This window comes from Mesoplodon densirostris, chromosome 2 (genome assembly GCF_025265405.1).
Source record: "Mesoplodon densirostris isolate mMesDen1 chromosome 2, mMesDen1 primary haplotype, whole genome shotgun sequence".
Classification (NCBI taxonomy): domain Eukaryota; kingdom Metazoa; phylum Chordata; class Mammalia; order Artiodactyla; family Ziphiidae; genus Mesoplodon; species Mesoplodon densirostris.
In genome coordinates this window covers 14,233,272-14,259,975 of record NC_082662.1, presented here as the reverse complement: position 1 = coordinate 14,259,975, position 26,704 = coordinate 14,233,272, and positions in this window count along the sequence as shown.

Here is a 26,704-nt window from a genome sequence, read left to right as displayed (position 1 = left end):
CCCGGGGGAAGTAGCGCACTCTCTGTGCTCCCACACCCCGTATCTAACTCCATCGTAGCACTCACCTAAGCATTTTGTGGGCAGGACCATGCTGTGGTCAGCTGCTTGCCCAGGACAGCCTTCACCCTCAGGGAACTTGCAACAGAATGAGCGTTCTCTGCCTCCTACTGAAAGGGGTCCCGCTCTTTCCTTTGGTCATAAAGGGAAATCCAGAGCTGGAGGGGACGCTGATAAACTTCAGGGGGACCCAGACTCTCAGGGAAAGACAGAGGGACCTTAGGGGAGGAGGACCAAGGACCACACCCAAGGCCAGCCCCCCGGGCGGAGGAACTAGCCAGTGGCTTGTGCACACATCAAGGGGCACAGAACCACGGCTAGCTCTGCCGCTGGCTTCCTAAGCCTCACTCAGCTCCACTCCTCATGGCTCTGTTTCCATCCTTTGCTATTAGATCTGGGACACATCACCCAAAACTCATGATGACTGTGATAGAAAGCATGAGAGGAGCCCTTTCTCATTAACCCTGGTGTCGCCCTGTGGGGTTACCATCCCCACTTAGCAAATGGGAAACTATGGCTCAGACTCACGGGGTCATCAGCTGATAAAACGAAGAGTTCCATCTCAGATCCAGGGTTCCCGAGGACAGACGCCCATCACCCACTACACCTGTCAGCTGGAAGCCCCCAACCTCCCGTTCTTTTGGGCAGGGGGCGGGGGCAGTGGGAAAATACAGGAAAAGATGAAGGAGCATTTTGCTCTAAGCGTTCCCGTGCCAGAGGCCTGGACACAAACGCAGAAATCACGGAGAAGGTCTCCGGCTAACAAGGAATTGGGAAGAAGCGATGTAATCAGCCCCTTAGAAAAGCCTCTCCAAGCCTGAGAGGGAATCTACAGTGCCCTCCAAACCATCCTTTCCAGAGGGAAATCACCAGACTCCCCTCCCAGACTAGAGGCAAAGAGCCCTGGGAGCGGCAGAGAGGGGGCGGGGGTCCTACATCATCATGGTTCAACAATGGGCAAGTGGGGGGAGTGGAACGGGGGGAGCTCAGAGCTGCCGGGCTCCAGGCCTGGGGGCTCCCAATGCCAATCCCCGCCCGCAGCCCGTTTGAGCTGGGAGACCCGGTGGGGCGGGAACATGCAAATGTGACTGAGGAAACCGGGAAGCACCCCTCCCCACCGGCACACTTCATCCATTACGTCCACTGCATGGTAGTCCCAGCGCTGCGCCTTATCTGAAACCTTTTATGCCTGGGTTGGCTTGGTCACCGTCCATCTCCCCACCCCCCCAGGGGCACCACGTGGGCTGGCTTCTGGCCGTCCTTGCTTCTCCTGCCCCTAGTACAGCACCGGGCACCAAAGGGCACGTTCAATACATAAATGCTGCATTCGTCACAGTGACAGGAAGTCCGAGCTCCGAGGCCTGAAACCAAGTCCCTCCAGCCCAGCCCCAGCATGTTTCGTCATTTGTAAAGCAGGAATGACACAGGCTGTGTTGCTATCCTGACATCAAAAGCAGGGGAAGAGGGTGGGGTGGGGAGCTGAGCCAACAAAGCCCCCCGCCACTGCTTTATACACCATGAAACCCACTGCTTTATACACCGTGAAACCCTGCCAGGGCTAAAGCTATCAGCACAATGGAAGCTCATCCAAAGACCAAACTCCTGCTGTTGTTCAGAGCCTACAGACACCAAGGCCCTTCCCTGGTGCCCACCCCGTCACAGGCTCTTTCATCCCCCAGTGGGGTGCCGGGGAGAGTTCTAGATACTCAAGTCACTCCAGCCCCAAAGCCTCCCCTCCCCAGCGGTCTCTTAGCCTGACCCGAAAAAGCAAACACGGAATCAGAGACCCACTCCTGGCCAGGGGTTTCTCTCCCACACTCTCCTCTCACTGTTGCCCTGACCCTACAAGGCAGCCTTGTCATCCCCACTCACAGGGATGGAAACCAAGTCCCCGGGAGGTCAGGGGACCTGCCCAGATCATGCAGCCGCAGCAGAGCTGGGGGCCCCTGCGCAGCCAGATTCCCCCATCCACAGCCCCCGGCAGCCCAGAGGACCAAGCTGTAGGAGGGCCCCGTCTGGGGGCTGGGGGGGACCCAGGGAGAAGGCTTCCCTGACAACAGACGCCACCAAAGGGCTCGGCTCCTCGTGCACCAGTGCCTGCCACGCCCCACCCTCAGCCCCAGCACCCATGGCTCCAGTCAGGCCCCAGGGGACTCGAGACACACCTGCTAAACGGTCACCCTCAAACCACCGGGCAGATAAAGGGGCCCAGCCCAGAGTTACCTGCACGGAGGTGGGCCCAGGCCTGGGAAGGACATCCTGATGGCTCCTGGCCCTAGGTGTGGGCTATTCAACAGCTGACTCTAAGGAATGAAAGTGCAGCCGGCTGTGAGGCCTGGGCTTGTGCCCCTGATTTTAAAAGGGTCCAAGAGGGAGGGGGCAGGCTAGTTTGTGCTTGATGGGGAGGTGGGCAGGAGAGGCCAGGGAGGGACAGAGAGTGACCACGGAGAGACCCCTGGCCTAGCAGGCTGGGGACAGTGTGTCTTCAGACTCTCAGGCCCAAGCCCTGCCTTTGAGGGCTTGGACCCTATGAACTGCTCTCTCTGGGGTCGGGTAATTCACCCCTACCCTCAGTCCTGTTTGAATCCTTTCCAGCAAGACCACTGACCTCACTGGTTCACCCCAGGAGCCCAAGTTTGCCCCCCAAACGTGGTCTTGCTCTCAGCATCTCAAGTAGGGTGAAGGAAAGGGCCTGGACTTCTAAAGCTATGCCCCTCCGAAAAAGCAGGAGCACCTGGCATCCAGGTGCCCTCAGATGAGCCCCAAAACCTTCCCATCCAAGACAGAGGATGTCACCTTCATCCTCAGATGCTGAGGGGTTAAAATGGGTCAGGCACTGGAGCACAGCCATATATTAGTAACAGAACAAGGTTGGGCCCACATTCTCAAAGATCTTCTCTCCCCAGGTTCCTTTGGGATGGACGCTTCGTAATGAATCGTCCATTTTAAAAATGAAGCTTTAGAGACGCAATGGGGTTACATGGCTGCTCACATAGAGTCTGTGACAGCAAGACCCTGGCCTAGAAAGACTGCTGCCTCTGACCAGGAGCTGGGCTCAGGCCTCAGTGGAAGAGGGAGGGGAGCAGGGAAAGCAGAAACATGCGTTCATTAAGCACCTGCAGCGAGCATCCAGGATCGCTATAAATGCCACAACCCCCAAGGTTCAAACGCAAAGGCCCCTTTGCTTCCTCCCGCTGCAGTGATGGACCTGCCCCCAGCAGCCCAGCCCCCTCCGGCCCAGCCCGCTCTGGTGATCTGGCTCACTCTGATGAGGACATCTGCAACCTTATTTAAAAGTCACTACTGCACATAATTAGAGGCACTTACCCCCGTAGGTCCATCCTTCTCCTCCGATCAGTTTTATAGCCAGTAATAACTCTCATAATTTCCTCAGCAGATGGAAATTTTATTTGACTAATCATGGCCGTCTGACTTGCTGGGGTGCAGTGGCTCGGGGCTCGGGCTGGCAGGGTGCCAGTTGAGGTGACTGTCAGGGGGCCGGGCAAACAGCCCAGACCCCAAGGCCATTTTGCAGGTCCACTCCCCAGAGGAAAGCCACAAGAAGGCATCAGAAAGCGCCAGGCGCTGGACAGCAGTGGGCAGCTGTGCTCCGCCTTTTCTGGGTCCAGAGGTGCCTCTGGGCGAGGTGCTGAGACCCTTTTCCACCCCTCCAGGCTCTGATCTCTGAATACATGGTCGCCAATGCCAGGGAGAAACTGCAACATCCTGGCTTAAACACCTAACAATATCAGTGTGTTGGCTGTCACGTCCCATGCACACCTATCCCATGCCAGCCCCGTGCCAAGTGCCCCATGGGCATCATCCCATTCGGTCCTGCCAACAATTCTATGGATACATGTGAACATTCCCATTTCACAGACTGGTTGCAAATAGATGCTACAGCAAAGCCACATGCCAGACTCACTAGGCTGAGCTGCCACCTTCATCTTGGGGAATTTAAGTTTGGTGCTCCACCCCGCCACTCACACAAGGCCAAGCAATCCTTCTAAGACCCACAATGAATCCCATCGCCGCTACAAGAAAACAGACCCACAAAACTCCTGGTAACTCCTCAGTACCCTCCAAAGTTAAAACCCATTAGCCGGGGACTTCCCTGGTGGCACAGTGATTAAGAATCCGCCTGCCAATGCAGGGGACATGGGTTTGAGCCCTGGTTCGCGAAGATCCCACATGCCACGGAGCAACTAAGCCCGTGCACCACAACTACTGAGCCTGCGCTCTAGAGCCCACGAGCCACAACTACTGAGCCCGCAAGCCACAACTACTGAAGCCCGTGTGCCTGGAGCCCATGCTCCGCAACAAGAGAAGCCACCGCAATGAGAAGCCCACGCACCGCAACGAAGAGTAGCCCCCGCTTGCCGCAACTAGAGAAAGCCTGCACGTAGCAACGAAGACCCAAGGCAGCCAAATTCATTAATTAATTAATTTTAAAAAAACCCATTAGCCTGGCCTTCACAAAGGAACCCCATTCGAGGTATCTATCCAAGCAACATGAAAACATACTACACAGAAAGGCTTGTCCATCTGGGAATATGCATAGCAGATTATTCATAATATCCTCAAATTCGAAATATCAACATGAAAATGGATAAGCAAACTATATCTATACATACAATGTGTATCACTTTGCAATAGATCAGGAGGGAAAACCACACAGTAATTTGAAGAGGGAAAGTGCCACATAAAGAATTACTGGGGGGCTTCCCTGGTGGTGCAGTGGTTGAGAGTCCGCCTGCCGATGCAGGGGACACGGGTTCGTGCCCCGGTCTGGGAAGATCCCACATGCCGCGGAGCGGCTGGGCCCGTGAGCCATGGCCGCTGAGCCTGCGCGTCCGGAGCCTTTGCTCCGCGACGGGAGAGGCCACAACAGTGAGAGGCCCGCGTACCGCGAAAAAAACACAGACTGGCTAGAAAGAAGTAAAGAGAACTCGAGCGAACAGTATCCAGGAAGAATCCCCCAAGGGCTGACATAGAGCCCCTGAGGAACAGCCCCCCTGCAACCTGGACTGAACAGAGCCCACAGGAAAGCACCCCTCTACCCCAGGATGAAAGAGTGCCCAAGGAAGAACCCCCAAGGCTGAGGCAGAACCCCCAAAGGAGTATACACACACACACACCCTCCAGAGCTGACATCCAGACCTTGTTGAGTGGGGCATGCCTGTGGCTCAGGCATGGCAAAAAGTGGTCTGTGCCACACACCCGCGGAACTTGCTAGAAATCCAACCTGTGGAACTTACCAGAGATCTGCCCTGGAGGATGCCACACAAGCGGCTCACAGGAGGCGTCTCACCAGAGGCAACCCACTGCAAAACTGCCTTTAGAAGCGTGCTGGGGGAGCAGCTGGCCGCTACTGACCACTGTGCCCTGCAGGAGCCACGTGCCGGAAAGGCCGCACGTGGCACCGGAGCCTGCCTGTGAGCGCCTGAAACCCGGAAGCAGAACCCTTTGCTGCTGCATGGGCTCTCCAGCGCCCTCTACTGATGAAGCTCACCTTGCCGGCCGGCCGGCCAGGAAAAAAATATTTAAAGGGCCCAGATCCATTTTCAGCCAGTAGGCAAGAAGGATGAGTTTGGAGCCGCAAGGCAATCGTGTATAACCAGCACACTCCGTCCCTCGGATGACTCAGCTTCCACGTGAGCCCTTCTCACACGACTGAACTCCTGTACAGCAACACAACTCTGAATTTCTACCTAAGAAGACACAGCTATCGTTCTTACAAGCCAAGCTCTCACCCTTTCCATAAAATGAAACCAACAGTCCCACAGTCATAATACCGTCTTCATTACCCCTCAAATTCAGTCACAGTTCCACAGAATATTGTCACCTAAAGACTAAATTGTAAAGCTAACCTACAAAAATTTGCATATAAAATAAAACTGGAAAGGAGAGAGAAGAAAACAGTTAGTTGCTAAGTGTCCTTATTCTAATTTTTCATTCAAGAACTGGGGAAATAACCTCAAAGTGGGTCCATGGACCCGCCCAGCCCATTGTGAGTCAGACTGGAGCCAAGACTCTATCACCTACCATCAGCCCCACTTTGACTTACGGGCCACAGTGGCACTGTAGGTCCCTAGGAATTACGGTGTACTCAGAGCCAGTGCCTAGTAATCTCAGAACCATCTGGGCATTTCCTTTTCCCCAAGGCACAATCACTCTGGTAAATGGCTGCAGGTCCCTGTGGGGGAGGTTTAAAGGAATATTTACAGTAAGTACTTGCAGCAATGATGCAGGTTCCTTCCTCAGGGGGACCTGGCCTCCTGAGGGCTTCTGGGTCGGTGAATTGACTTAGGTCTGGGAACTGCAGATTTCATGTAATACATCCAGCCCAACACTCCTTTCTCCCCAAAGCTTTGAATTCCCTCTTCCACATCATGACCTTGCAACCTCATTAATTATAGGCCACTGTTGAGTCCAGATTTCAGTCAATCAACCAAGTAAGCTGTTAGAGCCCCCCCCCCAGCTGCACTTGCTAATAATCAAACCCAGAATCTCTAGTAAGGGCATCCAGAGCAATGAATTCAGCCCAATCTAGTGTTGTATGCTGCCCTCTTCGGTCAGAAAACCTTAGAATACATTCCCACACATGTTCCCCAGGTTTCTGCTGATATATATTAGCAAAGTCCAGCAGTTCTTTTGGTTTTTCCTCGTAGGTCCTACTGTGTCCCTGTCACCAAGGGATGGGCTAAGATTTGATCCATAACATCTAGTGACAACAGGGGGTGGTTATGTAGAACCTTAAGGAAAACGGGCATCTGCCCCCACTGCGGTTATTACAGGATTTTTAAGTAGAGGAAGAATAGCCTCCTCAGACAATGGAGGGCAAACTCCCACCACCCATATGGGAGGCTCAGAGCCACTTGCAGTTTGAGGTCATCAGTTTCACCTGGGTCTCACAGATGTCCCCCGTTCCATGTTTCAGGACCCCCTTCTTTCCCAACTAATACCCTCAATTTCACATGAGCAATTTGTCAAGATGTGAATTCAATTCTCACTGTAATTCAGCAACCAACACAATTAAATTTTGTATTTGACTTTCAGCAATATCAGCCCTGGGACTGCAAGAAATAAGAGCTTCTGTAAGGGCTGGCATGGAAGCTCTCTGGTTCTCACACCAGATGAGAGTGAGAGTTAATGGACCTGAGCTTGTCGCTTTTTCTCTGTAAGTGCTCAAGAGCCCTCAAAAGAATCCACCCTGGGCTTCCCTGGTGGTGCAGTGGTTGAGAGTCCGCCTGCCGATGCAGGGGACACGGGTTCGTGCCCTGGTCTGGGAAGATCCCACATGCCGCGGAGCGGCTGGGCCCGTGAGCCATGGCCACTGAGCCTGCGCATCCGGAGCCTGTGCTCCGCAACGGGAGAGGCCACAACAGTGAGAGGCCCGCGTACCGCAAAAAAAAAAAAAAAAAAAGAATCCACCCCATCCCACAGTTCTTATAGTCATCAATACTGCCCTGTCACAGGCAGCATCACTCAGGCTCCCAAGGGATGCATCTCTGTGGCACTTTATCTCAATCAACCATGGGTGATACCTTGGTTAATTGTAAGGCCACTACGTGCCTTGGGTTACCAACACCCCATTTCCTATTGGCAAGTGCTCATGCTCGGGCCGAAAGATATGAGAAAACCAATCTGTAAATCTCATATTTACAGATCAATCTCCCGGTATCTCTCCTGACACCAATTCTATATTGGTTTGGGTCCAACCAAGAAAAAGAAACCACACAGTAATTTTAACAGGGAAAGTTTCAAATGATGAATTATTAACTTATAATAGGGGACTGAATCAAGAGGCATTGGCTAATTAATGTAAGAACAGCAGCTATAAAGAGCAGCACAACCCACAGAGTTGAGATTGAGCCCCTAAGTATCCACCACCCACCCCCAGAGCTAAGATACAATCCCCAAGGAAGATCCTCTAAGGACTTTGGTAGACCTCCCTGAGGATGAATCCCACTCCCCAACCCTGAGGTGAAGAAAAGTCCCAAAGAAAGCGTCCCCTGGGGCTTCCCTGGTGGCGCAGTGGTTGAGAGTCTGCCTGCCGATGCAGGGGACACGGGTTCATGCCCTGGTCCGGGAAGATCCCACATGCCGCGGAGCGGCTGGGCCCGTGAGCCATGGCCGCTGAGCCCGCGCGTCCAGAGCCTGTGCTCCGCAACGGGAGAGGCCACAACAGTGAGAGGCCCACGTACCACCAAAAAAAAAAAAAAAGAGTCCCCTGGGGCTGAGGCAGAACCCTGAAGGAAGAGTCCCCCCAAACCATGGCTGATACAGAAGCCCCAGAGAAGAGCCCTCACCCTAGGGCTCATATAGAGCACAGAGCCCAAAAAAAGAAACCTCTCACCAGGATAAGATAGAACCCCAAAGAAGAGCCCCCCCACAAGGAGGAGCTCCCACCCGGAGCTGAGCTAGGGTCCCCAAGCAAGAGCCCCCCTGAAATCTGGAATAAGGTCCCCCATGAAAAACCCCTTAGCTGAAGGAGAGCCCCCGGAAGTAGTGCCCACACACACAACCCTCCAGAGCTGACATCCAGACCTTGTTGAGCGGGACGTGCCTGTGGCTCAGGCATGGCAAAAAGTGGTCTGTGCCACACACCCGCGGAACTTGCTAGAAATCCAACCTGTGGAACTTACCAGCGATCTGCCCTAGAGGATGCCACACAAGCGGCTCACAGGAGGTGTCTCACCAGAGGCAACTCACTGCAAAACTGCCTTTAGAAGCGTGCTGGGGGAACAGCTGGCCGCTACTGACCACCATGCCACGCAGAAGCCACGCACCAGAAAGGCCGCACGTGGCGCCGGAGCCTGCCTGTGAGCACCTGGAACCCGGAAGCAGAACCCTTTGCACGTGGCGCCGGAGCCTGCCTGTGAGCGCCTGGAACCCGGAAGCAGAACCCTTTGCTGCTGCATGGGCTCTCCCGCGCCCTCTACTGGCGAAGTTCAGCTTGCCGGTTGGCCAGGGAAAAAAATTTAAAGGGCCCAGATCCATTTTCAGCCAGCAGGCAAGAAGTATGAATTTGGAGCCGCAAGGCAATCCTGTATAACCAGCACACAGTGAAATATTACCCACCAATGAAAAAGAAGGAACTACCGATGCCTGGATTAATAGTCTAGATATTATTTTGAGTGAAAGAAATCAGACACAAAACAACACATTCTGTAATTCATTTTTATGAAGTTCAAAAACAGGCAAACTAATCTACAGTGACAGAAATTTAAAAAACAAGATGGAGAGAGGTGTCTTACTGTAAAGGGGCACAATGGAATTTTCTGGGGTAATGGAAATATTCCCTATCGTGATTGGGGCAGGCATTTACATTTGTGAAAAACCTTCAAACTGAACATTTACTATCTGTCCATTTCACTGCAGATAACTTATAACTCAAATGTTTTAAATTAGCCCCCCAATTTCTGGTTTCAAACTTAGCCGCTATGTAGTGCTTGCACACAGTAGGCAAACACATATGTTTAAGTAAGTAAATGCATGCATGAATCACATACTTTTTACTTTTCTCACATCTAACCTGACAATCCCCCCAAATCATTAAGCTACTGGTGTGCTTTTCTGGGCTCCCATAGCCCTCAGCTCTTAGTTCAGTCATAGCTTTTATTATACGGATGTTCACTGCAGAGGGGTAAAAAGCACTATCAGAGTGACCAGCATATCGTGAGTGGTCTGTGCCTGACCCTGTTTTGAATAGCCTAATATGTCTACCAACCCACGCAGTAGTTACTTCTATCATCCCCATTTTACAGATGAGGAAATTGAGATACAGTTTGTGTACACTCTTAACTACTTTGCCTCTGGAGTCAGACTGTCCTAGGTTCATATCCCAGCTCTTCCACTTGCTAATTGTGGGTCTTGGGCAAGACAACTGATTACTCTGAGCCTGAGTCTACTCATCTCTGAAATGCAGATGATAGTTTGCCCTTGGGTTGTCAAGAGGTACAAGTTAGTTTATTCACATAGACTATGTCCAGTGTCCATCCAGAGCAATGGCTCACCATAATAAGTAAACAATGCATTTCATTGGTACTAAGACCCATATGTTTTCACGTGTTTGCATGTTTGAAAGCAGAATGTGTCTTGCAATCAGTGGCATCTCACAATCTCCTTAGACAGTGGCTGTCGTGATATAGTTGTCACAGCCTATGCAGGAGGAAACCTGATCTAGACTGTTCATATCACTGCCACTTCTATGTCTAAGTAAGTATCAATAGCTCTTTCCATAAGAATAAAATAAAAATACAGTGAGCTGAGAAAGCATCATATCATACTTCAGCTGGCGGTCACTTTTCTTTCTTAGTGGTACATAAATTAATGGTGTGTCTTAAGGTTGATGGTTTCCTAAATTTGATGAAACGCACTACAGTATTATCACAGGTCTGTCTTCCCCCCTGCAGATGATTAGATTATTGTTCCCTATTCTTCCTGCCTCCCTATTAGAGAGTTAGAAATCCGTGCCTTTGTTGTATGACTTTGCAGTTCCTCCCACCAAGTAGAAAAAGAAAATTTCCCCACCCCATCAATGTAGGGCTTGGCCACTTAACTTGCCTTGGAATATGAGCAGCAGGACAGTGCCCCCATTTCAACATGAAGCCTTAGGGGATATTGTATATTTCTGCCCAGCCATGAAAGCAGGAGCTGAGTAGCCACTGTTACAAGGAGATGGAGACAAGGGAAGCTGATCTGGACCCAACTGGCAGCCTGAAGCAGAACCTTCACAGCCAACCCAAACACTGTGAACAAGAGGAATAATTGCTTAGAGTTATAAGCCACTGAGATTTGGGGGACTATTTGTTACACAGCATTCATGCAGTAGCAATAGCTAATACACTCTCTAAACTAGGAGTGCTTTGAGGGCAAAGCCCATAGCCCATTTACCTCTGTGTCTCCAGTATCCAGACTGGTACTTGGACACAGTGGGTGTAGAGGGCACTCAGAGAGATATTAGAGATGGGAAAAGGCAGCCTTTGGAGTCAAACAGATCTAGATTCAAATCTCAGCTCTGCCACTTAGAAGATGGGTGACCTTGGGAGAGTCATCTAGAGTTCCTAAGTCTCAGTTTCCTCATCTGTAAAATGGAGACTCCTATATCCCAGGTGTGATGAGAAGTGAAGCAAAGGATGTGCAAGGGCTTCACTCAGTGCCTTGCACCAGCAGGCACTCTGGATGCACACCAGTCCCCTTTCCTTGTGATTGAATACATGACTGAGACCCCTGTAACCCATCTATACCCCAGGTCCTGCCAGAACACTCTCTCCCAGATGTTCCTGGCTCATGGCAGGTAGGATTTGGCGGGGAGGAGACATCCCTAAGATGGATGGTCTGGCAGGAGCCAGGAGAGGTGGTTGCCAAATTGCTCCCAGCAGTTCAGCCCCTCAGGGACCCTCTTTACTAATTCTATTTCCAACTTGCTTGGTACCCAGGTGCACAGGCTGATGTCAGACTCAAACTTGGCAGACTGTGTGCTCCCCCAGAATTTTCTGCCCCAGTTATTCCGGTGAAAATGCGAAGGTGGAGAAGATGGGAGAGGAGAGGGCAGCCCATCTAGTCCAGGCAGGAGGCAGGGGTGGGTCAGTTCTCCTGGCAGTAGATCTACCAGCCAGAGGGGCCCATGCACACAGGAGGCCTCTGGACTAGGGCATCCCAAGACACCCACCTTAGGCCCCACCCTGGGACAGAGTGTTCAGCAAGGAGGCCTGGATTCCAGCCCTGAGTCTGTCACAGCCTGCTGTGTACCCTGAGGCAGGTTCCTTAACCTCTCTGTTCCTCCATTGCTCTTGTGCCTACAATGAGCAATATCTAGGAATTCTCCATGGTTCAGGTCACAGTCCCATCTGAGAAGCTGGGGAAAGCCATAGACAGCCTCCCAAGAACAATGCTTCTAACTTCAGATCGCCAGGACCTTGGAGCAAATGACCCCAAGGGAGCCATCTGATGGGTGCTGAGAACCCTGTGCTTCTAGAATGTTGGGACTAGAGGTCCAGGGGCTTACCTCCCATTCAGACCCTCTTTGATATCTCTCTACCCAAGAAGTCCCACGGAACCAGGGAAGCAAACCCCAATGGACCTTCCTCCTGGGCTTCTTTCTCTGCCGTCTCAGAGATATACCGGCTCCTGGCCTCCCCCATCCCTGCTCATTAATTATCTCTTTGTTGCCATGGCTTTTCTGAGCCTTCCACAGAGAGAAGGCCAGAAACAAGCAGGGAATCAGATCAGCTGCCCTTGGGCTGAAGGGTCGTCAGAGGTGACCTAAACACACCCACATATACACACATATACAAGCACATACACACATGCACAAGTGTTCACATGCACATGCATACACGTGCACATATGTGCACGCACGTGCATACACACGCGTTCACACACATACACCCGCACATGCACACATATTTGTACACACACCCCTACATAAACATATACGGTATGTGTATGCACATGTGTATACACGTGCACATACGTGTACATGTGCGCATGCACGCGTGCACACAGACTGTTCCTGTGCCTCAGCCCTACACCCCCTGCACATACCATGGCTGCTCGCCCTCCCAGAGGCCCAGAGACTGTCACCGCCACCCTCACGTCTTCTGCCCCTCCACCCCCGATCCTGCCATTTCATTTCTGGCAAAGCCTCCAGTGCCCACCAAGGTCAGTAAGGTTTAGGGGACACAAATGGTTAAAACAGGGCATCTGGGAACCACAGGATCATCAACCCTGTTACCCCCTTGGTATGCGACTCTGGGGGTTGTCAATGATATGCTTTATGCTGTCATTGTTATATCTCACACAGCCTTCAACATGCATCATGTACCATGCAAAGTGCCTACCTGAATTTCATCCTCACAACAAACCTACAAGACAGATATTATTATCCCCATATGTTATTTACCCACTACTGTGTACCAAGTTACCCCATAACTTCACAGCTTAAAACGACAAACACTGATTATCTCATGCAGCTTCAGAGGGTCAGGAATTTGAGAGTGGCTTAGCTGGATGGCTCTGGGTCTCCCATGAGGTTGCATGCAGGCTGTCAGCCAGGACAGCTCTCTCATCTCAAGGCCTGCCTGGGCCTGGAGAATCCACTTCTAGGCTGATCCACATGGCTGTTGGGAGGCCTCATTTCCTCACCACGTGGGCCTCTCCATATCCTGCCTGAGTGGTCTCATGACAAGGCAGTTGGCTTCCCCCAGAGCTAGTGATAAGAGAAAGAGAGAGAGAGGAAGAAAGGGAGAAAAAGACAGAGACAGAGAAAGAGAAACCCAAGACAGAGTCTCAGCATCTTTAATAACCTAATATCCTAGCCTTGGAATTGAATACCATCCCTTTTGCCATGTTTTGTTGGTCACACAGACCAAGCCTGGTACAATGTGGAAGGAGATTGATAAAGGGTGTAAATACCAGGAGGTAGGGGTCATTGGAGGCCATCTTGGAGACTGGCTATCGCACCCCATTTTGCAGATGGAAAAACTGAGACTCAGAGAGACGAACTGACTTGCCCGAGGTCACACAACCAGCAGGTGATGGAGTAGAGATTTGAATGCAGGATTGTCCAGCTCCAACGTGTCTCCCTTTAACTGCATATCTTCTCCTCCATCTGGCCTTGGTTTCCACAAATAGTAGAGATGTTAGAGGAAGGAGTTAAACTGGAAAATCTTTAAGGGCGTGGCCCATCTCTTTAAAAGTTCACCAATGTTCATCGCAGTTCTATTTACAGTAGCCAGGACATGGAAGCAACCTAAGTGTCCATCAACAGATGCATGGATAAAGAAGATGTGGCACATATATACAATGGAATATTACTCAGCCATAAAAAGGAACGAAAATAAGTTATTTGTAGTGAGGTGGATGGATCTAGAGTCTATCATACACAGTGAAGTAAGTCAGAAAGAGAAAAACAAATACTGTATGCTAACACATATATATGGAATCTAAAAAAAAAAAAGATAAAGGAAAATGGTCAGAAGAACCTAGGGCAAGACAGGAATAAAGATGCAGACCTACTAGAGAATGGACTTGAGGACACGGGGAGGGGGAAGGGTAAGCCGGGACAAAGTGAGAGAGTGGCATGGACATATATACACTACCAAATGTAAAACAGATAGCTAGTGGGAAGTAGCCACATAGCACAGGGAGATCAGCTCGGTGCTTTGTGACCACCTACAGGGGTGGGATAGGGAGGTGGGAGGGAGGGAGACGCAAGAGGGAAAAGATATGGGAAAATATGTATATGTATAACTGATTCACTTTGTTATAAAGCATAAACTGACACACCATTGTAAAGCAATTATACTCTAATAACGATGTTAAATATATATATATATATATAACTAAAAATTAAATAAATAAAAATAAAAAATAAAAGTTCAAAGGCTTAATTAACAAAGGTACAGAGTGAGACCAGTCTCCTGACTTCCAACCACCAGGCTCTTGTCTACTTCAACAGAGCAGCCCTCAACCCTGGGAGCTTTTCTTCTGTATAAAATTGGCTGGTACAAGTCTCAAACCATCTCTGGGTCTCGATTACCTCTTCTGGAGAATGGGAGCAAGAGAGGGCATAGACAAGCTCTAATGATGATGCCAACCACAATGAAAATGAAGTTGATAATGATGATAAAGAAGATGATGCTGATGCCAGGGATAAAGATGGTGAAGTTGAACTGACGATGATGATGGTTGCCGTGATGATGATGGTGATGATGATGATGATAAGTAATACGTACTTTGAGCACCTCCTATGATGCTAAGAACTTACATTTCATTTCATCTTCACAAGCTTTGCCATTCAAAATGCGGTCCATGGGCCAGCAGCATGGGCACCACCTGAACACTTGTTAGAAATTCGGAGTCCTGTCTCACTTGCCCACTCCAGGAGATCGGTGTGCACAGTTGAGCTTGAGAAGTGCTCAGACTTCCCAGAATCAAAAGCTAACACAACCGGGCTTCCCTGGTGGCGCAGTGGTTGAGAGTCCTCCTGCCGATGCAGGGGACACAGGTTCATGCCCCGGTCCGGGAAGATCCCACATGCCACGGAGCGGCTGAGCCCGTGAGCCATGGCCGCTGAGCCTGCGCGTCCAGAGACTGTGCTCCTCAACGGGAGAGGCCACAACAGTGAGAGGCCCGCATACCACAAAAAAAAAAAAAAAAAAAAACTAACACAACCATCCAGAAGGGGATGTGCCAGTCTTGACCCTACTTTGCAGGTAAGAAAACTGAGACGTGGAAAATTTCCCAGCCAACAAGGGGTAGAGCCTGAATAAAGTTCTTGATCCTCACCCCAGACCTCTCCCACTCCTGCCCCTTTGGATTGAAGACTCTGTCTGTCCCTCGGCGAGGTGAGGTTACAGCCAGGGAGGACCCAGCCCTGAAAGCATCAGGACTGGTCCCAGCACCTCCTCCATCAGACTGTCTCCTGCTGGCTCACAGCCCCTCCTCCTGGCAGGGGCCTCAGCAGGTAGATCAGAGGCGAGGAGGCCCTCCTGGTAAACAGTGACCTTGTTCCAAATTACTCCAGGGGGAAGGACATTCAGAATCAAGAAATAACACTCAGCACAACATTTCTGAAAGAAGGGAAAAAATTAAGTCTTTGAAATAACATTAATCATGATAATGCTTTTGCTGGTTCCTTCCCTTGGCATTTGCTGGATGTTCTTTCCTGATGTAGGTTTAACCCTCGACAGCCCGGGCTCCCACAGAGTCCCTCGTGCTACATTCTCTCCCTGGCTTGGCCAAGAAACTCACCTGGTGCCTTGCAGCCCAGGGAGCTCATCTTTTCCAATCTCCCACCAGCCTTCCTAGGGCCAGGTGTCACTCCAAAGCAAGGTCAAAACTCAGGGGCCGGGACTTCCCTGGTGGCGCAGTGGTTGAAAGTCTGTCTGCCGATGCAGGGCACACGGGTTCGTGCCCCGGTCCGGGAAGATCTCACATGCCGCGGAGCGGCTGGGCCCGTGAGCCATGGCTGCTGAGCCTGCGCGTCCAGAGCCTGTGCTCCGCAACGGGAGAGGCCACAACAGTGAGAGGCCCGCATACCACAAAAAAAAAAAAAAAACAAAACAAAACTCAGGGGCCAGGCAGGTAAAATAAATGAAGGAAGTGGGCTGTGATTAAGACTTGAATGCCCAGCACATCCTGGGTTGCCTCGTTTTAAAAATGAAAGACTGGCGTCCCAGGAACCCCCTCTGTCCCAGGCAAACCATGAAGGGTAGTCACCCTAATTGGGACTGTTATGAACAGAAAAAAAAAAAAAAAAAGCCCTGTCCTGAGGGAGCAGCTGCTGTTCACCTTGGGCTGATGCTACACCATGATAGTTTGGATTGAATTATGTCCCCTGAGTTGACGCACTAACCCCCAGTGTAACTACATTTGGAAAAAAAGGCCTTTAAGGAGGTAATTAAGATTAAATGAAGTCTAAGTGTGGCCCTAATCCTATTGGACTGGTGGGTTTTAAGGAGAAGGAGAGACAGCAGGGATGCACATGTACAGAGGAAAGGCCACGTGAGGACACAGCAAGAAGGCGGCCATCTGTGCACCAGGAAAAGAGGCCTCAGGAGAAACCAACCCTGCCAGCACCCTGATCGTGGACTTCCAGCCTCCAGAACTGTGAGAAAATAGGTTGTTTAAACCACCCTGTCTGTGGTATTTGGTTGTGGCAGTCCTAAGCAGGTTAATATCCACGGGGAAAAAAATAACAGTAAGAAAAGACAACGTTTACACAGCCCTCACTGAGTTCCAGGCACTATTCTAAATCTCTACATGCATTAATACTTAATCCTCACAATGACCCTATAAGGAACGTACTATCACCGTCCCCATTTTACAAATAAGGAAACTGAGGCACAGAGTTTAAGTAACTTCCCCCAAAGACTCACAGCTAAAAAAGGTCAGCACTGGGATTTGAACTCCTGGCTGGGTGCAAAGCCTGGCTCTTTACTACTACACTAGGAGTAGGAGCCCATGTTGCCCAAGCTTTCAGTTTTCCAAGGGAAACTGAAAAATTGCCTGATTGTTAAATGCTGGCTGTTAATTAAGAAAAAAAACCAGTATTTATGGACATGAACAAAGGATACCTGTGTCTCAGCTGCCAGCTTATAACTGTTGCTTTTCAAGAATTTCAGCAAGTCAAAATTTAAATTTCATCCACCTCCACCACCCACACAACTACCTCTGCTTTCCAGTATGAGTGTGGATCTTACAACTCTGGGGCTGAGAGAAAATTAGATCATCAAAGAATATTAGGAACCCAGTGGGAATTTGGAGACTGCTGCAACCAAGCCCTCATTTCACAAATGGTACCACTATCCTCAGAGAGGTTAAATGGGTCACTGAGGTCACACAGCAGACTAATGTCAGGGCCAGTGAGACCCGCTCACTGGCCACCCATCAAATCAAGGACAAAGGGAGCTGCTGTGCAGCCTGTCTTCATTGCCTGCTTTTCTCTATGTCTCCAAATTTGGCTTTCTGTCCATCCATCTGTCTATCCATCTATCCATCCATTCATCCACCCATCAATGAGTGGATGCACTCATTCATTTGTCCATTTATCTACTCATCCACCCATCCAACCATCCATCCATTCATCCATCCATCCACTCATCCAGCTGGTCAGCCTAGTTCAAGGCTTGCCCTGATTGTGAATACCTTGAAATCAGGGGCTTTGCCTTGCCTGTTTTTGTATTCCCAACTGTTACACAGCACAGTGTTTAGCAACTTAACCCTTATCCAACTTAACCCCTTCCTGGCTGTTATCCTTGGACAAGGCACTTCACCTCTCCAAGCCTCAGTTTCTCCATCTATAAAAATGGGGCCATGGGCTTCCCTGGTGGCGCAGTGGTTGAGAGTCCGCCTGCCGATGCAGGGGACACGGGTTCGTGCCCCTGTCCGGGAAGATCCCACATGCCGCGGAGAGGCTAGGCCCGTGAGCCATGGCCGCTGAGCTTGTGCGTCCGGAGCCTGTGCTCCGCAACGGGAGAGGCCACAACAGTGAGAGGCCCACATACCGCAAAAAAATAAAAAAATTAAAATGGGGCCATAAAGGTACGTACTTTGTAGTGTCAAGAGGAGAAGAAGGAGATGTGGGCACCTAGTAGGTGTGCAGTAACCACCAGCTGTGATCATCAGCTCTCCTGTGGGGCTGGAGCCCATGTTGTTCAAGGCCCTTCCAGCTCCACACTGCTGAGCCTGCGTGATCAGAGGATGCGACAGGGCAGGTGAGCCTTGCTGCAGGAGAGGGGATTGGGGGGTGGAGGACTGCAGTGGGCCATAGAGCAGCACAGGACAAGGCTGCAGAAAGCTGACTGGAGATCTGGCATTGCAGAAGAAGACAAAGAGGGACAAAGGTCAGTGTGGTCACAAGGGACACAAGATCTGCATGGGGGGGATGGGGGGAGCCACCCAGCCTCAGGGTCTCTCTTGGAACCACAAACACTTTGGGAGGCAGGGCCCACCCACCCTGCTCCCCTCCTGGTACAGCTTCCAGAACGATGCAGAGCTGCACTAGTTTCTCATCATCAACTTCTGAGAAAAATCAACTGTGATAGCTGAACTCCTGTTCCATTGTTGTTATTGTTTTTTAATTATACCTCCTTTTTTTTCTTTAAGCTCAGGAGCCAAATTGGATCTAGCCGACCTGAAATTAATTTATGGTGTAACGTGATGGTGTAGAAAACTGGGCCATCCGCTCTCTCAAGAAAACTGGTCATTCTCTTCTCCCCCTTTCTTCTCCATCCTGTCCCTGTTGGGAAAAGACGTTTTCTCCTCCACGGAATCGAGGCTGAAGAAAAGCTGATGCCTGGGGATTTTAGCTCCTGTTTCAGGGCACAGATGGCATTAGGACCCCCAAGGGGATTCAGGCTCCTCATCCCACATGCCACTCCCAGGGAGCATGGGAGTCCTGGGGGGACAGTGGGGGCCCTTTTCCAAGACTGAATTTCTCCCTCTTTGTACCCTCTTTTTTCCATTATTTTAATGTATTTTTGCTCAAGGCAGGGGGCAGGGAGGATACGGAGCCCCTTTCCCTTGTATCCCTGGGCTTTTTTGGAAAGGGCTTTCCTCCTCCTCCAGAAGTGGGCAGGTCAGCCCATGTCCCAGTGCCCCAAGCTGGGAGAGGCCCTTAGGCCAGCCAGAATCCTGTGTGGCTCAGGACTCCTCTTCCCATTGCCAAGACACCCCCATCAGGGGTCCCTGCCCCACTGCTGTGTTCAGCAAGTTCTCCCTAGGGACTGCTGACTCCCACTGGCCAGGAGGAGCTGCCCCGGCTCCCTCCCCGCATCTTCTCACCCACCTGCCCTTCCTCCGTGTCAGCTTGGTACACAGCAGACATCCCAAAGGCACCACGCAGTTCTCTGGGAGGGAACATCCCCAGGAAAGAGAAGAAACATTCCCAGGAAAGAGATGACCTGGTCACCCTGGGCTCCATTTGCCTGCCACCATTTCCCATTTTCTTTTCAACCCGAGTCAACTTGGGACTCAAAATATAACAGCCTCAGTAAATATGGTCTGTGCAAGATGACCTTTAAAAAGAATACAGTGTTAGGACAAAAAATATATACTGACATTAAACTGTGAACAGCGGATGTCTTTGAGAAGGGGGAGGGTTACCAATGACTCTCACGTTCTATAGCATTTTAATTTTTCTCTATAAGCAAACATTACCTTTCTAATCAGGAAAATGAAATAGAGCAGTTTCAAAAACACAAAAGTCAAAAACCCCTGGTTCAGTCTCAGTTTGACAATCAAAGGTCTAGAACAGGGGTCAGTAAACTATGGTAGGGAGCCACATCCAGCTTGCCACCTGTTTTTAATAAATAAAGTTTTATTGGAACACAGCCACACCTATTCACTTATATATTGTCTACAGCCCCTTTAGCCCTACAACTACAGAGTTGAGTAGTTGTTACAGAAATTGTGCGGCCTGTCAAAACAAAAATATTTACTATTTGGCCCTCAGAGAAAAAGTTGGCCAAGCCCTGATCTAGAAGAACATAGTTTTGTGAAGAAAAAATTAGTCCTTGCCCAGTGCCAAGGCAAGATTACCAACATTTATAGGTTGGTAATCTGGGCATTACAGAATCCTGGGTCATTCGGGATTCAGAGGTCACTCAGTCCATCTCCTGCCTCCATCCCCCATAGAGAAGGGTCTTCTCTGCTCTGACCAATCACCTAGGGAGAGCAATACCACGACCACCTTCTGACAGGGGAAGTCCTTTCTTAAGTCTAACTTAAATCTGGAACCCCCTAGTCCTCCTGCCTCATGGCTCAGACCCCTGGCCCAACCCCAGGCACTTTGTTGGGTGACCCCATTGTTACTGGCTGAGGCTTGGATCTTGTTCAATATCCCATCAAGACAGCAAGATCTCAATTATCAGGAGGGAAGATGGCGCTACCCTCCCCCTCCCCATCCTGGCCTCCGGGCCCTGGGGATGTACACAGGCAGGGCTGACCGAGGGGGTCCACCACCCTGGCAGTAGGTAGGAGCTGATGGCTTTGGAAGCAACGTTACCACTTCTGGAAGAACGATTACTTTAGCGTTGCATAAACCCCCATCCAGACCCGTTCCTCAGGGGTAAATGAAAGTATGAGAACAGCTGGGCTGATTTATCCCAGCCAAAGGAAGCCAGAGAAATTCATTTCCCCCTCTAAACGATTTCCTCTGGGTCCTAAATATTCAATAATTTCCTAGCTGGGAAATGGATTTCCTCCCCTTCCCCGTGGCAGAAGTTTGCATTCTTACGCCTGACGCCATCAGGGTATTAAAAGGCACACTTTACAGTGGGCTCTGTAACGCAGCTCAGGGAGACTTAGTAGCATGTCAGGACCACAGATCCCCTCTGAGCGGGGGCAGCTCTCACCTGTCCCTGAGCCAGGTCTGTGGTAACTGCCCCAGCCCAGCCCACCCAGCCCACCACCAGACAGGCTGAAGAGGAGGTCTGGCCGCCCAGACCTGGAATCTGATGAGAGCTCGGAGTCTTGTCTGTCTTCCCTGCTAGGGGGTGACTCTGAGGGAAGGGACTCTCTCAGGTTTATTCTTATATCCCCATGTGTCTGTGACATAGAAGGTAGTCACTATTTATTGAAGGAGTGAATGGATAAATGGATGAATAAATGAACGATGAGAGACTAGAAGGGTCGATGAATGGCACTTTCAACATCATTCACTTGACTCCTTAGGGTGAGGACTGTGATTTATTTCTCTCTCTGCCTCAGTGCCTGCAACACCATAGGCAGCCCACAAATGTTCATTAAATTAAATGTATCAGAGAATGAACCGGAGTCACTGCCCTAACTAGTCTTGAGGACTGAGCTTCCTAACCCAACCAAGATTGGAACCTGCTCAATGGAGACTCTGACCCCTAAGTAGCCCCTACCCACTCCAGGCCTGTGGGGAGGGGGAAAGGCAGGATGCTACAGTCTGCTCTGCATGCCCTGGCCAGGGAGGGAAATTTGCATCCATTGGCAGAGGAAGGGAAGCAAGTCAAGCTGCCCAAGGGGTCTCGGAGCATCAGGCTTGGAATATGTTCATCGAGAGGGAAAGGATGTAGCCAGAGAAGAGAGATCCAATCACGAGAGACGCTTCCAGATGTCCCAAGGTGTCAGGGGTCCGAGTGTGCCTGCAGGGTTGGAGACAAGCAAACAAAGGAAAAATGGAGAGAGAGAAGCAGAAAGAAGGGGGCAGAAACAGAAGATTGAGACAGAGAGTGAATAAAAAAAGGGGGACAAAACCAAAGAAGGAAGAGAATGGGGTGGAGACATGAGACAAAAGCAGCCCCCAGACCCACCACCTCAAGACAGGCCCCAGGGGAAGACCTGCTGCCATCTTTTCTGGAGGCAGAGGGGTGGACTGGGTGAGGCTGAGATGCCCGTCACCTAGAAGCTGAATCAAGGTCTGACAAACTGGAGATGGAACCCAGGAAAAAGTGTGACTCCCTTCTTGGCCAGGTTTTAGAGACTCTACCTAGAGGGTGTGCTGGGAGCCTCCCCTACTGCCCCTGTACCCAACCCTGACCCCACTGCCTGCCCCAGGCTCCAGGCTCCATCATTTTGCCAGCCGTGAGTATGAACAAAGAGATGTTCAGATGCCAGAACACCTCTGGACCACACTTGGCATCATCAGCACTATAAACTCGAACTTGAGCTTCATGAAAGCAGGGATGTCTCTCTGTTTCACTCACAGAATGTATACCCCAGGATCTAGAACAGTGCTCATAGTAGGTGCCAAATACGCGTCTACTGAATATGGGTGAATGAATGAACAGACCCCCTCACAGTACCAGATCTAGGAGAAGCCATCTCAGTAGCTCCAAGAGGAGGGTCCTGGGCTGCCTGGGCCCTGAGTCTGGGGGTGCCCCTGCTGGGAGCTAAACCCAAGGTTCTGCCCCAAAGCCCCAAGGTGTGTCTTTCCCCCTCGCATCTCAGAAGCTCTAACAGGACACAGCTGCTTCTTCCTCACCCCCATCCCAAGCTTGGCTGAGCTCAGTGGTTCTTAGCTCTTGACCACACAACTGGAATCACCTAGAGAACTTTTTAAATTACCAGCTCCATCCCAGATCAATTAAATCAATTTCTCAGGGTGGGTAGCAGTTTAAAATCTCCACAGATGAGGGATTTCCTCGGTGGTCCAGTGGTAAAGAGTCCACCTTCCAATGCAGGGGATGCGGGTTCGATCCCTGGTCAGGGAACTAGGATCCTGCATGTCACGGGGCAACTAAGCCCGCACGCCACAACTACTGAGCTTGCACGCCTCAACTGGAGAGCCTGTATGCCGCAAACTACGAGCCCACACACTCTGGAATCCACACACCACAACTGCAGAGCCCATGCACCCTGGAGCCTGCACACCACAACTAGAGAAGAGAAAACCCACACACCACAACTAGAGAGAAGCCCACGCACTGCAACGAAGAGCCCGTGCGTCACAGCGAAAGATCCTGCGTGCCTCAATGAAGATTCTGCATGCCACAACTAAGACCCAACACCGCCAAAAATAAATAAAATACATAAGTAAGTCTTTGAAAAAAAACTCCACAGTTGATTGATTCTAAAATGCAGCCTGACATACATCCAGACAAAACAAGAATTCAAAAAGATACATATGCATCCCTATGTTACAGCAGTGCTATTCACAATAGCTAAGACATGGAAACAACCTAAATGTACATCGGCAGATGAATGGATAGAGAAGATGTGGTATATATATATATACACACACACACACACACACACACACATATACAATGGAATACTACTCAGCGTGAAAATGAACGAAATAATGTCATTTGCAGCAACATGGATGCAACTAGAGGTTATTGCACTAAGTGACGTAAGTCAGAAATAGAAAGACAAATACCATATGCTATCACTTATATGTGGAATCTAAAATATGACACAAATGAACCTATCTACAAAACAGAAACAGACCCACAGACATAGAGAACAGACTTGTGGTTGCCATGGGGGACAGATGAAGTGGGAGGTAGGGATTAGCAGATACAAACTATTGTATATAGGATGGATAAACAACAAGGTCCTACTGTATAGCACAGGGAACAATATTCAATATCTTATGATAAACCATAATGGAAAGGAATATAAAAAAGAATATACATATATATATGTGTATAACTGAATCACTTTTCTGTACAGCAGAAATTAACGCAACATTGTAAATCAACTATACTTCAATTAAAAAAATTAAAGTACTTTGAAGGCTAAAAAAAACTATATTTCAATTAAAAAAAAAAGAAAAAAATTTTTAATAAATAAAATAAAATGCAGCCAGAGCTAAGAACTTAGCATCTAAGTTCCAGAACAGAAGTTTTCACAGTGTGGTCCCGGGACCAGCAACATCAGTTTCACCTGGGAACTTGTTAGAAATGTAAATTCTTGCGCCCCAGACCTGCTGAATCTGCAGCTCTGGAGGTGGGCCCAGGCAGTGTGTGTTTTGAGGAGCCCTCCTTGTGATCGTGATGCAGTTCAAGTGGGAGAGTCAGGCTCTAATATTTCTCCAAAATCCCTCCAGGGAGAAAATCCCTCACAGGGTCTCCATCAGGCCTGGAATGAGCTCCTGGGAAAGCCAGGTTGCCGAGGGCCTGGGGATGAGAAAGGATTGTTTCTGGGGTACCAACAGCACAGGGAATAAATATTCTGGGAGGATCAATTTCCTGGGATGGGAGTCCAAGACTTCTTGAAAAACAGCATTCTTGGGTGATTAACACTCCTGCAATCACAATTCCCAGAGACTGTGGTTCCAGTGATCCTTAAATATCAGTGTTTCTGGGGCATCAACTTTCTGGGGTATCAACAGTCCAATATCAACAGTTGGAGACCAGCAAGATGGGAACTTTAATCTCCCGAGATGGGATTCCAACCCTCCTTCAATAGGAGGTCTGGCAGCGCATCATTTATTTCCAGGCTACTTTTCTCCGTGTCCTGTGGGAAGTCTTTCCCACACCATTTGCCAACTGGGGCCTGTTTCACAGGTCTTTCCTCCAGCCCCGGAGCCTTGGGGGAGAGGGCAATGGGGGTTCTGCAGGTTCCAAAAAATCCTTCCTTCTTTGCTCCCCAAGTTGTTGAAGGGCTCCTAATGGGGCAGAGGAGGGTTGAATGGCCGCCTGTTGAAACTGCAAGACTCCTCCTGGAGTCTCCGTCCCATCTTAACTCAGTCCCATCTTAACAACGGTCCAGTCAGAAGGTTAGTTTCTCCAGGGCGTGTCCAGCCCAGCTCTGGGTGGGAACAGGGAAGGTGAAGGCTCAGACCCTGGAACGGCAGCCCAAAAGGGCACAGTTTCTACCTGGCTGGACCCATCAGAAGAGGCAGATGAGGGAGAGGCAAGAAGCAGGAAGCCTGCAGCCAGGAGATGGGTTACACACTTGCTGACTGGGGAGAACCCAGATGTCCCAGCAGGAGGGAGGGCCCCCCCTGAGGCCACCTCTTTGGTGCTGGCCGTAGAGGCTGGAAACTTCTGGCCCTGGCTCCATCCCAAATGCTGTGTGATCCTGGAAACTCTCTCTTCTTCTCTGGGCTTCAGTGACCGCATCTTTAAAAGGGTAGAATGAGCCTGGATTGTTTCTGAGGCCCCCTCCAAACTTCCGGTCTAATCCAATCCATCTAATCCAGCTGTCGGCCTTCATTCAACAAAAGTAATATGACCAGGCTTCCCTGGTGGCGCAGTGGTTGAGAGTCCGCCTGCCGATGCAGGGGACACGGGTTCGTGCCCCGGTCCGGGAAGATCCCACATGCCGCGGAGCGGCTGGGCCCGTGAGCCATGGCCACTGACCTGCGCGTCCGGAGCCTGTACTCCGCAACAGGAGAGGCCACAACAGTGAGAGGCCCACGTACCGCAAAAAAAAATTTTTTAAATAAATAAATAAATAATATGACCATCTTAAAGATGGAACAACTGAGGCTCAAAAAGGGGACATGAGTTGCCCAAGGTCACGTGATAAATCAGGGACAAAGGGGAGAGCCAGAGCCCTAGCCCCTGCCCTCTAAAAAAGGACAGTACCCTATGGGGTGGTAGGATTTTGAGTTTTAAATTCCAACTCTTTCTTTACAGCTGTGTGACTCTGGACAAATGACTCCCCTTCTCTGATCCTCAGTTTCCTGATGACCTCTCGGAGGATTCCCGCATGAAGATAAAGTAAAATAGTAACCACGAACAATTTTACAGCCCTAACTTTGGGCCAGGCCCTGTTGCAGGCACTTACACAGATGGATTCATTTGTGTCCTCCCCATGGCCTCATGAGGTACGTACTGCTGCTGTAGTTCACAGTTCACAGAGAGGGAGTGGGCTCAGCAAAGTCAAATTCCTTCATCTGAAGACACTGGCTTTCTAGTGGCAGAGCCAGGGTTGCACAAGGTCCGTGCACTGAGCCGCCTAAAAGAACATTTGAGGTTTGGGCCCATGTTACACAGTTTAGCTGTTTCTCTCCCTCCTGCATCACCTGATTCCCTTCACGATGACAAGGGTCTCCCCCTGCAGCAAATAAACCAGCCAAAGTCATCTGAGCAGGCAGAAACTTCTTCTAGGGCAACATCAACCTCACTTCTCTGCAACCTGCGAGACAAGAGCCCTCGGGGGTCCCATTGGCTAATGAGACCCTCCTTCTCCACCATCACGGGTGGGTGGACAATTAAACAGCAGCCAAAGAGGATCCTGGGCAGCTCCTTTCTGTCCTGTGTTAATTATGTCCAGGGCCAGGCCCAGTGCAGGTCCGCATCTTTGCAGGCGGGAGCTCACAGGCTGGCAGTGACCCTTGCAAAGACTCACAACCTCCACCCCGACAAACCTGGACCGAGAGCCAGCCCTTCCAGGGGAACGCAGCCACCCCCTGCACGGTGACAGGGGAATGCACCCAATAGTCCCTGGAGCCAATCCAGCCCTGAGATTTCAAACCAGCCACTTGGGGGACATTTCTGCAGAGAAGCACCAGGCTTGGGGAAAATCCCAGGCAGTGGTCGGGCACCAGCAGCCACAGCTGGGGGCAGGGACAAGAAGCAACCAGCAGCGAGATAATTGTGCCCTCTTGTCTAAGAAGGAAAATCTGAGCACTGCCTGCAGCCAGATAAAGAAGGCCTCCCCCACCCCGTGCCAGAGGTGTGTGGTGGCCACAGAGTTGGCTGGGGGATGA